The sequence below is a fragment of the Nyctereutes procyonoides genome, unplaced genomic scaffold, assembly GCF_905146905.1.
Source record: "Nyctereutes procyonoides isolate TBG_1078 unplaced genomic scaffold, NYPRO_anot_genome, whole genome shotgun sequence".
In the NCBI taxonomy this organism is placed as follows: Eukaryota; Metazoa; Chordata; class Mammalia; order Carnivora; family Canidae; genus Nyctereutes; species Nyctereutes procyonoides.
In genome coordinates this window covers 27,416,817-27,433,093 of record NW_026575121.1, presented here as the reverse complement: position 1 = coordinate 27,433,093, position 16,277 = coordinate 27,416,817, and positions in this window count along the sequence as shown.

Here is a 16,277-nt window from a genome sequence, read left to right as displayed (position 1 = left end):
CAGAGTGAAAGGGACAATGCAATTTTCAAGTCCAACTTCTACTCTGGTATAGCAATGGAAGGTTGGAGCAACTGAGTTACCTGCCAGATCATTAGTTGCTTAGATGCAGGTCTCCTGAGAGTCAATAAAAACATTTTTTCCACCATATCATATAGTTTCTCTCATCTATAAAACAGGAGTGTGTGCATGCGTGTGTGAGTGTATACACATGTGCACAAGTGTGTGCGTGTTTGGGGGTGGTGCTGATAGTTGTTAAAGTTTCTTGAAGTTTTAATGCTGTACATGTCCATGAGTGGTAGAAGCTGGGTTCAGGGGTTGTGGGAAGCATGTTCAGAGCAACCATACTCACCCCTTTGTCCCTTCTTCATTTGTCTCTTCCCTGGGACTCCCAGGTTCTCTACACCCCATCCCTTGTTTCTTTTCTATCCCCTATTTCGTTTCCATTCATGATTCTCAGTTTGGAAATACCTTATCAGGACTTAGAGTTTATTTTGCACAATTTATTTCCTTTGGAGGAAACGTATTAGAGATAACCAATCAGTAAATAAAAACTAGGTCCCTTCAACGAGAAAGAGTTTCCAATATATATAATTTTGTTGCTGTTGTTGTTGTTAGAGAGATATACTTGGGGGCAGCCTGAGTGGCTCAGCGGTTTGGTGCAGGCTTCAGCCCGGGGTGTGATCCTGGAGACCCGGGATCGAGTCCCACGGCAGGCTCCCTGCATGGAGCCTGCTTCTCCCTCTGCCTGTGTCTCTGCCTCCCTCTCTCTCTGTGTCTCTCATGAATAAATAAATAAAATCTTTTTTTTAAAAATGATTTTTAAAAAAAGAGAGATATACTTGGAGAGAAAGAAAGATTTCATTTCATATTTTGGGTTTCAGAGTCTTCACCCTTTCTATTAAAGGGTACTACAAATAAAAGTGAGGAAGCTGGCTTCTAGAAAATGCAGCATTGTAATTCCAGTGTTGTCTGAGGAGAAGCTAAAGCAGAGAGTACTCGCTGTACTAATGTGAAAAAGATGAATGACACCTAAATGGGTTTTCTTTGCATCACAGACCATGGTTAAGTGTTTTACATGCATTTGTCACTGCTATTAATGTAATCACATAAAACTTTCTCCTGTTCTCAAGTGCTTTTAAAGTGAGCTATTTGAGCTTTTGATTCTTCAGGTTTTCCTTCTCTTTCAAAATTAGCAAAGGTAATATGTAAGCCCTGAAACTTTTTTTTTTTTTTAATGTAAGAGCAGAAGTAAAGAAAAGAATATGGTAGTTGCTTGGGCAAATTGAGCCCTGCGGGTGTTACCTTTCAGGGGCTGTTACCCATAATTGTAATAAAAATATCCTGAGAGGATCATAAAGGATGTTGCAAATATTGCAAGTGTGTTATAGAATATTAATGCCAGATCATCTCTGTAGGCCTTCCACATAAGTGTTTTTTGTGTTTTCCCTCTGACTCAGGAGCTCACAGCTACCTCAGGAAGAAACACCCAATCTCAGCTGCACCCTGCCCAGCAGAGGCACCCAAGGATGGGGCCAGAGTAGTCATCGACCTTGCTATAGGACTGGTTTTCATGACCCACAGAGTTGTAACTGTCACCATGGTCTTCCTGGCACTGTGGCCTTGGGTAAATTACCTAATCTTTCTAAGCCTTCATGCCTCATGTGATACTTCCCTCACAAGGCTCCACTGAGGTAATGCAGCCCCCCTAGCAAAGGGCCGGCTCCACAGATGGACTTACTGATTCATGTGCTTCTTGCCAGTGTTCAATGCAAGGGCTGTGAAGTTATAGAAAGGGTCCTTGCAGGCTCTTAAAGACTTACTTACCCTGCCATGGTCCGGAAGAAGCAAGTTCATTTTTGTTTTGTTTTGTTTTAAATTAATAGGATTTATTTTTAGAGAAGTTTGGGGTTTACAGAAAAATAGGGCAGAAAGTACAGAAAAATTTCATTTCTTCCCATCCTACCCCTACTGTATGGGGTTTCCCAAATCTTAACATCTTGCCTCATTGTGGTGTATTTATTACAAGTGATGAGCCAACATTGATATATTACTCTTTACCAAAGTGCATTAAGCTTCATTCTTATCTTTTGTACATTCTATGGATTTTGACAAATGTACAATGACACATATCCACCATTATGGTATACACAGCAATAGTTTCACTGCCCCCTAAATGCCCTGTGCTCCACCTTTTCATCCCTTCTTCTCTTTCCCTGCATTTCTGGCAACGTTTTATTGTTTCATAGTCTTGATTTTTCCAGAATGTCATGTAATTGGAAGCATACAGTATTTAGCCTTGTCTGACTGGCTTCTTCCATTCAGCAATATGGATGTCAGTTTCCTCCATCTCGTTTTGTGGCACAGTAGCTCATTTCTTACTACTGCTGAATAGTTTTCCATTGTCTGTAGATACTACAGATTGTGTATACAGTCCCCTATTGAAGGACATCTTAGTTGGTTCCAGGCTTTAACAATAACGAATAGTTAAAATGAATAATGAATGAAATCTGCTATCAATATTTGTACGCAGGTTTTTCCATGGACAGAAGTTTTTGAATCATTTGGGTAAATACCAAGGAGCACAATTGCTGTAGGAAATGATAAGAGTATGTATGTTTAGTTCCGCAAGAAACTGACAAACTATCTTACAAAGATGCTGTACCATTTTGCATTCTCACCAGCAATTTTTAAATGCTGAAAAATTCTTTGGATGAAAGGGCACATTTCTATTATGAGTCACGAACATTTGCAAGTCTCTGTATTTTGTTTGCATCCAAAAGTTGGGGTTATTTGAATTTCTAAAAAACTCAAACTTAACATTCCAAAAGCTCCCTGCATCTGAAAGTTATTTCTTCCTATTATAAAGAGTGTAATGACCCACATGGGAAAATATTATTACAGGCATGAGAGGTCAAAAATTTATTAAAAGAGTAAATTAGATAATTTTATTTTTAAAAAATTTGAAATCCAACATACACCAAAAAAATGGCAGTTCACAAAATATGAGGAAAACCAATGTGGAAAAAAACATTTCAACTGAAATGGTGCTGTGAAATGGGTCGTTCTAAGAGGATATAAAGAAAAGAGAAAAGAAAATGAATGTTGTTAATGGAGTCAAAGTTACATTTTGCTTATTTAGGTTATTTTAAGGTTGGGTGATTGCATGTTCATTGTTATACCGTACCTAAGCCAGAAGCACATCATAAGAGATGCCTAATTTTTCATGAGACAGGTTAAGATTGGAGAGTCAGGGAAGAAGGGAGAAGGAGATTGAATAGTGACCATTTTGGAGCTCTATTTGTGACAAGAGAACAGTTATCTTTGAAAGCTTTTCCTCACTTTTACTAAGAGTTGATAGACTGTGATTGAATGGCTCCTATATGAAATTTTGGCTAGAAATCCCAATCTGTGGTTGGTCAAGTAAGAACCAGGCAAGCCCTTTGATGTATGTCCAGTTAGCCCACAGGTCTGTAATTTGGCAAAAGCAATGAATTGTTGCTATAAAAAGTGGTCAAGTACCCTCTGATTCAGACAGCAAGCATGTCTACTTTGCTGCTTGGGAAATTAAATATACTGAGGTAAGACTATAGAAGAAAGGGCAATAGACATGCCAGTGGGCAAAGTGGCCATTACCTGAGTAGACCCCAGGAACAAAGAGGGGCCTAGAGGGTGTCAGGGCAGCAACAGTAAAAGAGTAGCTGTGACCATTACTCCACCAGAGAATAGCTCCTGTCAGTATAGCTCTTCCACTGGACTACTCACTCCCTCCCAGTATAGCTCCTCCACTGGATTTCCACCTGCCTTTCCTTCAGTGGATGATACAGTTGCCTATTTCCTACTGCCTTTTCCTAACCAGACAAATCTTCAGAAAGCCTTTGAACGGAGAGATGACAAGAAATGTCAACTGGGGGAAAACTGGCTATCTGCAAGTTTAAGCAGAAGCAGATTTGACAGAGCAAAAAATGTTGGGGCAAAGGCAAACACGGGATGAAAATCCAAGGAATACTAGGTTTGAGAAGACAGAGATGAAGAAATAGGAAGAAAAATAAGAAAACTGGCTGAGTTCAATCTGTTAATACCTAACAGATGATTAGAACAGAAGAACTTGTCATTCTTAGGATATATGCAGTCTCAAAGTTTCACAAATATTGATTGCTAAAATGGAGTTGTAAAATTTTAACCCCTGTCTACTTGAGGTAATGTTTCCAGGTAGTTAGAGGAAGAGAAGAAAAGTCATGCTGGGCTGGGTCTGTTCCCAGCTTTGGAATTTGGCAGCTTTTTCAGAGTTTCACTCAAGTTCTCAGGTCAAAGGAATCAAGTAGAAAAGGTATTCATGTAAACATGCTGTGTTTTTCTGTGAGTAACAGACCTACTCCAGTTATTTATTTTAGATTTGCAAAAATGTTCTCATCCCCGTAGCTTCAGGGCATATGACAATATAAAAATTGAGACTCTTTAGAAAAAATGTCTACACTTCAGGCCTCTTCACTAGTTTCCTTCTGATCCCCTGGAAAAAAAAAGATAAGAAATCCTGTAGATGGTTTGCATTATTTCCTAATTGCTGATGAATTTTAAAAATGTCTTAGGACATATCTCCAACTACAGAATAATCTCATCAGTAGGCGATAATATTTTTTTCATTATCCACTGTAGATTATAAAGTAGAATATTCTATTTCCCCCCTACACTTTCTTCAAACACCTTTTCAGAGGTTACACTGTCTCATTCTCTCCATAGATTTAGTGTTTTCTCTGCTCTTTCTACAGAGTTTATCATTCACTGCATCTATTGATGAGCGAGACCTTGAAACTCTAATCCAAGGCACTGGACTCTTAGGAGAGCCGTACTTGGCTTTGCTTCATTTAGAAGGAAGGACCTCTGTGGTTAGTCATCTAAATATATTATGTATAAAAGAACTTGCATTAGAACTCTGACACTGCTTCTCTTTTACAAATGGGAATCTGTGAGGGAAGTAATGCATCGTAGATAAGATTTAGAAGGTTAACATTTTGGCCTTTCTAGATGTCATCACTATCTTATTTCCTTGATGTAAATACTTTTCAAATATTTGCTTCTGGTTTTATAAACCTGGGATTTTGATGACTTATTTGGGATCACTATGAGACAGTCCATGGATACTTACGGGCACCTGCGTTATGCAATTCATAGTTCTGGGGCTATATAATGGTAAATAGTAAAATAGGGAATAAAATATTTTATCTCTTTTGTCAAGTAGTTTGTTGCTTTTTTGGAGGAAAAAAAAAAGGTTAGCCAAAAAAAAGCAACTTAAGGCAATAGTTAAACACATGAAAAATAATATAATGTGGTCTCTGAACTATTGGAGAGATGCAGAAACAAAATCAAGAAGAAAGTGGAATGGGTTAGATTAAGTTATGATGACTTCCTGGAATACCTGAGTGAGTTTTGACCCAGATTTTGAAGGTTAGGTAGAAAATTGGAGGCATGACAAGCAGAAGAAAGAGCATGTTAAGGCAAGAAGGACATAGCACGTCTAAGACATGGAATTCCCAAGACAATTAGACAAAGGGAATGTGCAGGATATGAATAGGAAAAATGGACATAGCTAATGAACTTTTACTTCAAATGTATTTGAAATTTTGTTTTAGGATTAACTTTTCTTCTTGTATTAGTTAGGGCTTTGAAGTTCAAATTGTATAAATCAACTTGACATAGCAAAAGTGAAAAAAAAAAAAGATTTACTATATGGATACTGGGAAACCCCTAGAATCCTGAGGGGTTTAAGAGAAATTTAAAAGAACATATGGGCATTCACAATATACCAGAAAGAAGATAGTCATGGGGAAACCTCTCCAAAGCCCCCAACTCCCGACCAAAGTTTTCTCTCTCTCTTCTTTTTTTAGAAGATTGTATTTTTTTTATTCATGAGACACACACACACACACACACACAGAGAGAGAGAGAGAGAGAGAGAGAGAGGCAGAGACATAGGCAGAGGAAGAAGCAGGTTCCCTATGGGGAGCCTCCTATGGGGCTCTATCCCAGGGCCCCAGGATCATGCGCTGAGCCGAAGGCAGATGCTAAACCCCTGTGCCACCCAGGCGTCCCCCCACAAAGTTTTCTTCCCATCTTTCTTTCTGCTTCTTTTTTTCCCTCTGTCTTTCCAAGCTATTATATCTGCTCCCTGATCTTTGTGGCAGAAAACATGACCCGGGTGGTTATGTCTTCTTTCACCAGCCCAGATTAAGGTTGTAATCTCTTAGGCTCCATTTAAAATTGTCAAGAAAGGGACTCTGCTAGGCTCAGCTGATGTCTGGTGCCTACCCCTGCACCAGGAACACTGGAGTCTATTGGACATTCTTACAATATGTAAAGATGGCTGGCAGAAACTTGCTCCTGTGACTGACTGAATGACAGTAAAGGATGAATCCCAGAGAAGGGAAGTCAATGTGTATCTACACAAACACACACACACACAGAGAGAGAGAGAGAGAGAGAGAGAGAGAGAGAGAGAGTCATTCTTAATTCCATTGGATTCACACATATGATAGCTATAAGATAGTTAATGAATTAGGCTGCTCTACTGAATTATTAGGATGCCTGGAAATATTTTGAAGGATGGCATATCCTGTGGCAGAGTCATTCCAGTCAGACAGGATTGAGGTAGTCCAAGCTCTAGAATTGGAGAATAGGGGATCGAGGGTTCTGGTAGAAGATGACTGAAGAGTCATCCTTACTGAATAACAAACTTACCATTTGATCCAATCAAGTAGACTAAACACAGTTGCATTTTTAAAGCTTTATTGAAGTATAGCTGATATATTAAAAATTGAAATGACAATGTATACATCTTGATGAGTCAGACATAGGCACACATCTGTGATACCATCACCATAACTCAAGTACTAAATATACTCATTACCTCACAAATTTCTTGTGTTCTTCTGTGTTGTTGTTGCTGCTATTGTTATTTATAAGAACACTTAACATGAGATCTATCATCCTAACATATTTCAAAGTACACAATACTGTATGGTTAACAATTCGGTTGAATTATTTTTTATAGATCCCAGATAGGAAAGGGAAAATAAGGTCCATCATGAAAAAGAAATGAAGAGGTTCTTGTGTTAGCTAAGATTCAGAAGATGTTAAGTGTTCCACTCATTGACATTTTAATCTGGAATTTGTTTTTGATTTAGAGCAGAAACTATCCTTTTTTAAAAAATGAGAACAAAGTAAAATATAATTTCTCATTCTCATAAATCTTTTCCTGAGCATGCGCACTATTAGAAATTTTATGGACTTTGTTAAGATCTTTGAGCTAAATTGACCTATTTACATGCAGATTTCTTTTTGCCTTGAAAACTTCTTTGCTACTAATAGAAAATCCACTCGATGGGCCAAATGTTATGTTCTGTCGATAAACACTACACGAATTCATTTTCTCAATATGCCTGGAAGGCTCTAAGTGAGGTACTGAAATGTTTACAACTGTGGATATCAGTACTGTCAGCCTCAAATAAAATTGATTTCTAAAAATCAAGCTGGCAATGAACAGTGTTCATCAGCCATGAGTCATCCACTCGGCTGTCAGCACAGTACTCTACTAGCTTTAGCTTCTCTTGACTCCATACATATGGGTCACCAATATACCAGAATACATAAAGATCAAAGTACTATTGATGAGGTTCTACTGCTCTGGGTTCTATCTTAAATTGGTCCCATACAGTATCATATTAAATATAATTCAGCCTCAAGAAATGATTTAATTCTTCTCATGACAGAGAACATCAGGATTCACCTTAACATTATTTGTCTCTTCTATAAAAGAGGAATAAAAAAAATAAAATTGCACGACAGATCTGTGATTCTTGCTTCATTTTGACAAGAGGTAACATGAGAAAGAGTAGGCATTAAGTCAATAGATGGAGGGGAAAAGTATATGGGGTTATGCCATAAAAAATCCTTACTATGTCTTTAAATAGAAGCTATTAATCAACATCATCACTGGTTTGTTCAAAGTAAATTCAGTAGTTATTTTCCAGATTATTTTTCTAATACTTAACAACATATTGAGGCAAGGTCCCACTCAGGAGGCTGAAATGACCTTGGAAATCTTCTTCATGTGGGCTGGAATATAAAGGGAGTACCTCTGAAAGCCTAGGTCTTACTCTGGACGTTCTCCAAGATTATATGAAAGCAAGAAAAAAAGACATGAGGAGAGAAGACAGGGAAGCTGATGTTTCAAGCTAAAACAGGCTGGATTGTGTTTCAGTGTGAAGGAACAAGGATGGGCAGCAAGCCTGTGGCCTCTGGGAGGCAGAGGGAACAGAGGAAGGAGGAAGCCCTAAAAAGTAGGCTCTGTGGAGGAAGAAACTCATCTAGTTGCCCAGTGCCTAAAATAATGCCTGGCATGGTGTGAGGCTCAATTAATATTTGTAAAATGATAAATGGTTGGCTGAATAATGAATTCACAAAAGGTGAATTTACACAATTCAGTGCAGAAAATAGACTCCCCTTTTGTGTCAACTTCAATGTGTGCTGCATATAGTGGCTTTTAAAAGTCTCTGACTATACCAGAGTGGAAATATGCAGAGTGGAAAGGGTAAATGAAAGAGTGAGAACTTATACTGTGCAAAAGGCCTTTCCTTTCATATTTCATTATAATGATTATCTCCATTATTACCATAGTAATTATGCTTCCATTAAGGGTTGAATCTGTCTCTCATTTTTTTTCTCTACTGCTTGAGTGTACTGTATTTTCTCTTCTTTTTAAAGAAAAGCTTCAGAAATAATACGAAATAAAATCAAATGTGTAATAGCATCATAATAACAGATATATCTTCCCCCATTAAAGATATTTTCTTTCAGAATAGTATTTTCCATTTACTATTTCTTAATCTTGGAAAAACATCTTATTGCCAGGATTAAACTCACTCCCCTAGTATTTGACACTACCCTTCTCTGACCCCACATTATAAACTCAATCTCATGTCTGTCCATGTTTACACCACTTCCAGTTAAACCTACCTTTCTCTTGTTTCATGCCACTCTATTTCTTAGATTTTGGTTATGTATAGCTCCTTATCTTGATGCTATCTCCCTTTCTTACGAGTTGCTACTCTCACTTTCAAGTTCTAGTGCAAGTTGTGATGCTCCCTTTTATCTGTGCCATCATTTCTCATAACGTTTTTATTGCATTTATGATTTTTAGAACAAAGTCAATGTTTTGGGTACTATGCATAGGTTTTTTTTAATAGGCATTTGATAAATATTTGTTGATTTTTTTTTCCGGCTGTGGTTTTGTAAGTCAGTATTTCTTTTCATAGCTGCATTTAAAGGCAACTGTAGTATAAAACATGAGATGAGATGCTATAAGTATATGATGTGCTGCACATTCTACATGAGCACATTATAGGACATAGTTTTCTCCATCCTTCTGAAGTAGAAGCATATGATCTGCAGCCAATGACTTTTGTTCATTCCAATGTAGAATATTATTATTTCCAAATTTCATCAGTCTTGTATTTTGCTTTGATTTTTCTTTCTGCCGAATGATGAGTATATTAGTCACCCCAGGTCAGAACTAAAAGTCTTTGCTTGAGTTTATGAACTTTACAATGTTTTTTTCAGAAGCAACATCTGGCTATAAGGACTTCACAAGACAGCTGCAGTGGATGCTGCGCAAGTGACAACAGGTTACTGTGAGTTCAAACTGCTAGAGGGCTCTGCTTGTGCCATGATTTTCTCTTCTGTAGCTGTCTCCTACTCTTTAGCTGTCCTTCTGATAAGCTCTAAGTCACTCTCTAATGATGATGTCTTATAGTTAGAAAGGTTTCCATGGCCAGATATGGTAGTATGCCAAATTTAACATTGATAGCACCCTATTGATAAAAATATGAATATTTGTAATATAATTTATTGAAAATGCATGTTTCTGGCTTTTGATAATGAGAGAGTAGCATATACCAAAATAATCCTCCTACCATTGGCAATTATAAACCCTGGACAAAATATAAAACACAACTGCTTGAAGTACTGATGAACAACTGAAAGAAGGCAGAAAACGGAAGCAATATGATCCTTGAAATAAGGAAAACAAACTAGACAAGATTGTATGTATATTTGGCTTTTCTTTTTAGGGCAATGCCCAGTCCATGCAGCATATAAGGTCTAGAACTCGACTCGATCAGAAAGGAGAAGTCCTGTCTGAGAAGTGAGAAATCAAGAGTTCAGAGCTGCCAGAGCAGCTGGAAATTGAAGGAAGAAAATCTGCAAATGAAGCAGTCACCAATGGGGGTAGATCCTCAGATCTGCACACAAAACAAACTACCTTTAGATTCTTAGCTAAATCTGGAACTGCACAAATGAGAAATAAGGATACAATATATCTGGGGCACCTAGCTGGCTCACTCGGTGGAGTGCGAAACTCTTGATCTTGGAGTTGCGGATTTGAGTCCCGTGTTGGGTACAGAGACTACTTAAAAAAAAAGAAAGCAATGTTTCTAGTGGAAACAAATGCAGAAAGGATGAAAGAACTATAGAGATTTCAACATTAGCCTGCTTTTGGGAGGAGCAGAATTTGACAATCAGGTCTTACTATTTAATAGGGCTTGGTAAACGTTTTGAACTTTTTAGTAAAACCTCAGAAGGGCCACACTTTAGGAATAAGAATCACATCCCAGAACTAAGATTAAAACCTAAATAGTTCCACCCTAACAAGCTCAAAACTAAAACAAAATATTGGCAGGATCAAGATGATCCACTAGTAATTTAACAGCCTGCTAAAACAAAAACAAACAAAAAGTCCTCAGTGCTTTACAGAGGAAACTGCAGAATACAGAATCTCTAAGCTGCATCATCATGCACAATGCCCAGTATAAATGTTTTAATCATTATATTATGAAATGTTTGTGTTAAGATTAAATAATTGTTAATTATTAAAAATTATTAAACACAAGAAAATGTTTCCATAATCAAGAAAAAGATCAAAGAATAGAAATAGACCCACAGGTCACTCAGATACTAAGATTGTTAGTCAAGGGCTTTAGAACAACTGTGATAGATATATTGAAAGATCTTCAAGAAAATAGATGAAGAAATAGTTAATTTTAGGAGACATGTGGTAACTCCGAGAAAGAAACAAGTGTTAGACTTAGAATTAAAAAATACAATGTCAGGAGTTTTAAAACATTGTTGGGATCAACAGCAGACTGGAAAATAGAGAACTAAGAATCAGAAACTTGAAGAGAGGGCAATAGAAAAGATTAAAACTGAAGCACAGAGAGCAGAAGATGAAAAAATTGAAGAGAACTTTAATCAATTTTATGATAGTGTCACGTGGTCAAACATACATGTACTTAAGGTCCCCAGGGAAAGGAGAGAGAGTTGGAGGAGAAACAAATATCTGAAGGGATATTGGGCAAACATTTTCCAATTTGATGAAAAACTTTAGCACACAAATCCAAAAAGTTCACCAAACCACAAATAAACTAAATTACACGCCAAGGCACATTTGCTGAAAAATTTTTTAAAATCTTAAAAGCAATTGGGTGTAGAGGTGAGAATCAGGGGTGGGGAGAAGAACCAACATGTTGCATACAGAGAAACAATCAAAAGAATACATTTCACCTGCTTTCAGAAACAAAGGAAGCTGAGAAGTAATGGAATGACATCTTTAAAATACTGATATTAAAAAAATAAAAACAAAAACTGTAAGCTTAGAATTATAAACTCTATAAAAATATCACTTAAAAATTAAAGAAATCATAGGACTGTGAATTGGTGTAGCCACTCCAATGGCTACATTGGGAAATGTACTATTTCCCACTATATGGGAAATAGTATTAAAAATATTTTTTTAAAAAAAATAAAAATAGAGCCGCCATATATAATTCAGCAATCCTACTTCTGGGTATATATCCAAAAGAAATAAGAACAGGATATTGAAGAGACTTCTGCACTCTCATGCTTATTATAGCATTATTTACAATAGCTATAATATGGAAACAGCTTAAGTGTCCATCCATGGATGAATGGATAAAGAAAATGTAGCAGATATATACAACGAAGTATTATTCTGACATGAGAAAGAAGAAATCCTGTCATTTGCAACAGCATGGATGAAACCTGAGAACATTATGCTAAGTGAAATAAGCCAAAAAGAGAAAGACAAATTCTGCATGGTTTCACTTATATGCGCAATCTAAAAAACAAAATAAAACAAAAAAAGGAAAAAAAAGAAAAACTCTCAAACTCTTAGAAATAGTAGAAAAGTGGTTGCCAGGGACAAAGTGTGTGGCAAAAATACAAATTTGTAAAAGAGTATAAACATTCAGCTATAAGATGAATGAAATCTGTAGTTGATTAAACTGTATCATATTATTGAAATATACTGAGAGTAGAACTTGAATGTTCTTACACATACACAAAAAACTATAAACATGTGAGGTGATGGATATATTAACTAGACAGTGGAGGTCCTTTCACAATACATAAGTAAATCAAATCACCACAATATCACTTTAAGTTTCTTACAATTTTATCTGTCAATTATACTTCAATAAAGTTGAAAAAATAGAATATTTTAGAAGAGCAAAAGTGGAGGTAATTTGTTGCCAGCATATCCATGCCACAGGAAGGGCTAAAGGAGTTCCTCCCGCTGAAGAGAAGTAATACCAGATGGAAATTACAGGAAGGCATGAAGGTTACATGAAATATGTTTGTGGATCAATAGAAAAGATTATTTTTCCTTCTTTTCTAATTGTCCGACAGGCAATTGGCTGCTAAAACCAAAAATAATTATTATTCCTAGGCTATAATTTATTAAGAGCTTACTTTGTACTAAGCACCATCCTGTTCTTTACAAATGATCATTTATATAATACTCCAATAAGATAACAAGATGCAGAGATGTGTAGGAACTTGACGAAAGTCACACTTAGTAGTCATTTAGGAGTGTAATAGTTAAAATATGGGTTCTGGAGTTAAATAGACCTAGATTCAAATGTTCTCTTTCCATATTTACCAGCTGAGCATATTTCAGAAATTACTTAATACTTTACCATCAAAAAAAACTTTAAAATTAATTTCCTTATGTGAAAAATATGCATAATAATATCTTCTAAGTTGAAAACTGAGTGAAATAATTCATACCAAAAAAAAAAAGTATCCCAAGACCTGGCACCCAGTAAACTCTCCACAAATATTAGCTATTGTTACTATGTGATTTGACATTGGAACCCTGTACGAGCCTGCCTATAATGCCCATGTCCTTAATGACTGTACCATTCTACCTCTATCTTTTAGAGGACAACTCTAAAACATGAAAAACGAAAAAGACAAAACAAAACAAAAACCCTTTCCTATCAGGGAATCGAGAATCTAGAAAGTACAAATGTCCCTGCCAAGTTAAAAAGAAAAAAATCTGCTACTTTCTTTGATAGAAGACATCTGTTTTGAAAATTGTTAAACTCTAGGGTGGAAATATTTATTTTAAATACCTTAAGATACTCAAGATTCCATCTCACACAGTCTTTTGTGGCATTTGTTTTGTTTTGTTTTTTTGCAGCAGCACATTTTCTGTACCAGCGAAAACAAACCATCACCAAAGATGTGCATCTCAAAACATGAACATTGATGTCAAGCATTTAAAATGCTAAGAGTGAAAACATTCTGGCTAGTTATGTTTTCTAAAAAAAAAATAAAATAAAATAAATAAATAAATAAATAATTAACCCAATCAATCAATGTGATAATCCAATAAAATTACTGTTTGATTTAAAGGTTATTATTTTGCTTTCTTTTTAGCCTTTTGAAAGGGTAATAAGCAGCAAGGAAGCTTCCTGTCTATGAAATACATATCCCTAAAAGTTGTTCCATTATCGTGGGATTTTAAAATGGCTCAATTCCAGGCCCTTACATAATTATGGTATTAATTAGATCATTTGTTTACTGAGAAAATTTAGTGAGAATCCACTATATGCCAAGTATCATGTAAGGTGTTATGGGACATACACAAAAGAACAGACATTCAGAAATGACCATCTGGGAAAGGACTCTGAAGAGCCTACAAATAATGATATATATATATATATATATTCAGTGTAGCAACTGCTGTGACAGAGGATTAGGACAAAGGGCCATAGGAGGATAGAGAAGACAGATTGGCTTCATAGTGAACTGAGTGTTGAACAATGTAGAGTTAATCAGACCTTTATTTTAATAAATAATTGAGAAAAGCACAATTTTTTTTAAAGATTTTATTTATTTATTCATGAGAGACACACAGAGAGAGAGGCAGAGACATAGGCAGAGGGAAAAACAGGCTCTCTGTGCGGAGCCTAATGTGGGACTTGATCCTAGGACCCCAAGATCACGACCTGAGCCAAAGGCAGATGCTCAACCATTGAGCCACCCAGTAGCCCTGAGAAATACACAATCTAAAAACACTAAGATCCTAAAGGAGCAAAATGGAATAATGTTTTAAAACTAAAGCAACTTCAAAAGCTTCTAGATATTGGACTTGACAATGAATTTTTTGGTTGTGATACCAAAACAACCGACAACAAAAGCAAAAAGAGACAAGTGAAAGTACATCAAACTAAAAAGCTTCTGCACAGGAAAAAAAAATCAACAAAATGAAAGCAACCTACAGAATGGGAGAAAATATTTGCAAATCATGTATCTAATAAAGGATAAATATCCAAAATGTATAAGAAACACCTACAAGTCAATAGCAAAAAACAAATAATCTAATTTAAAAATGGATGAAGGACTTGAATAGACTTTTTACCAAAGAAAATACACAATGGCTAACAGATATATTAAAAGGTGGTTAACATCACTACTCGTCAGGAAATATCCAAAACACAGTGAGATCTCTCCTCATACCTGTTAGAGTGGATATTATAAAAACAACAACAATAAACAACAACAAAAGATAACAACTGTTGGTGAAGGTGTAGAGACTAGGGAAACTTGTATATTATTGGTGGGAATATAAATTGGTGTAGCCACCTTGGAAACAGTAAGGAGGTTCCTCAAAAACACAAACATAGAATTATCATTTGATGAGCAATCCCACTTTTGGGTATATAAAAGAGATTGAAGCCAGGATCTGGGAGACATGTCTGGCCTCCCATGTTCACTACAGCCTTGTTCACAATTGCTAAGATTTGGGGAAAAAACTAATGTCCACTGAAGGATAAATGGATAAAGAAAATGTGATATACAAACTTCTAGTTATAAGATAAGTAAGTACTAGAGATATAACATACAAAATGATAACTAGAGTTAACACTGCTGTATGGTATATATGCAAGTTGTTAGGAGAGTAGATCCTAAGATTTCTCATCATAAGAAAAAAATATATATATATAAATACATATCTATGTATGTATATAACTTAAAATATATGTATATATGTATAGAACATATACAAAAAACATATGCATATATAAAAGTTCTCATCACAAGAAAAATATTTGTAACAATGTATGGTGATGGATATTATCTAGGCTTATTACGGTAATCATTTCCCAGTGTCTACAAATATTAAATCATGTTGTATACCTAAAACTGATATAATGTTATATGTCAATTATATCTCCATTAAACATGTGATACATGCAAACAATTGAATATTATTCAGCTTTAAAAAAGAACGGAATCCTGTCATTTTCACCAACATGGGGGACCAGTAGGACACTATGCTAAGTAAAATAAGTCAGTCACAGGAGAAATTATTGCATTACGGTTTTCTGAGTAAATCTAAAATAGTAACTCATAGAACCAGAGAGTAGAATTGTGGTTACCATGGGCTGGGAGAAAGGGGAGATGAAGAGGCATTGGTCAAAAGGTACAAAGTTTCAGTTATGCAAGATAAATAAGTTTTAGAGATCTATTCTACCACAGAGATTATAGTTAACAACACTGTATTGTAGACTTAAAATTTTGCTAAGGTAGATCTTAAGTGCTCTAACCACAAAATACAAAAAAATATTATAAATAAATGAATAAAGGAAGGAAGGAAACTTTCAGATGTGATGGATAAGTTTATGGCATTGAGCATGGTGATTGTTTCATAGCATATTCTTATTTTTAAAAACTCATCAAGCTATGTATATTAAATATATATAGCTTTTTGAATATCAGTCGTGTCTTAATAAGGTGTTTAAAACATAAAGTTGAGAAATAAAGTGCAAAAAATAAAAGTAATGTGACATTATATTAGTTAGTAAACATGCCAGTCTTAAAATGGGGCCTTTTCTGGGGCCATATTATTTTGCTATAACATT